The 722-nt window shown below is 39.8% G+C and overlaps 1 protein-coding gene across 1 annotated transcript in view; it reads left to right on the top strand.

Annotated features, from left to right (window-relative positions):
* Positions 1-722, top strand: part of JAG1 (jagged 1) — a 66,380-nt gene that overhangs the window by 20,585 nt on the left and 45,073 nt on the right. The gene's annotated exons all lie outside the window — the stretch shown is intronic.

The raw sequence follows: 722 nt of genomic DNA, 5'->3' as shown, positions 1-722 counted from the left end.
CACCCACACACACACACACACACACACACACACACACACACACACATTGTATGGGGCTTCTCGGTCAGGAGTACAGCGGGACTCTAGTCTAAAATCGGACATATCTCAAAACATCTGCACTTCAGTTCACTGCAACGTGCTTTAGAGCAACAGTGCGTTTAAAAAAAATTTGGTGATGTCTGATTTTGGGGCATGATCTTTGTTTGCATTTTGCGTTTTCCGGCATTGCATAGATATATATTGATCCTCCAGTTCATCAATCTCCTTAGATCTACCAAGAAGCATGTAGTTCAAGGTCTTCTGATTGGGCCATAATACAAAGGTTTGGTAAAGCTAAAGTTGATTGTGTAGAGTGTAGAGAAGCCACAAGGGCCAGTTTGAGTAGAATATACCCAACATAGCAGTATATTTTTGGAATGTGTGTAGAATGGGTAGAACATAAAAACGTCATGCATAAAGCTCCCACTTTTATGCAGTTACTCAATTTAAAACAATATCCTGGTTGGTTTTTGTTTAACGTTTTGATTGTTTGTGGTCATGGCGTTTAGGATTTGAGATCATGTTGAAGGTTTAAATATACCAGGCTGTATTGCATGGTCAGCATTGTCACATTTGACCAGAAGGCTTGGGGTTTGATGTGTGGTTTGTTTAACACAGCACGTTATACATTGACTCAGCATATTTTATTTTGCCATCCGATCAGCAAAAGTAGAAATGCTCAG

The sequence above is a fragment of the Nanorana parkeri genome, unplaced genomic scaffold (genome assembly GCF_000935625.1).
Source record: "Nanorana parkeri isolate BGI_ZX_2015 unplaced genomic scaffold, ASM93562v1 scaffold28, whole genome shotgun sequence".
Taxonomy (NCBI): Eukaryota; Metazoa; Chordata; class Amphibia; order Anura; family Dicroglossidae; genus Nanorana; species Nanorana parkeri.
The sequence above is the reverse complement of the archived record's forward strand: the minus strand, read 5'-3'. Positions and strand labels throughout refer to the sequence as shown.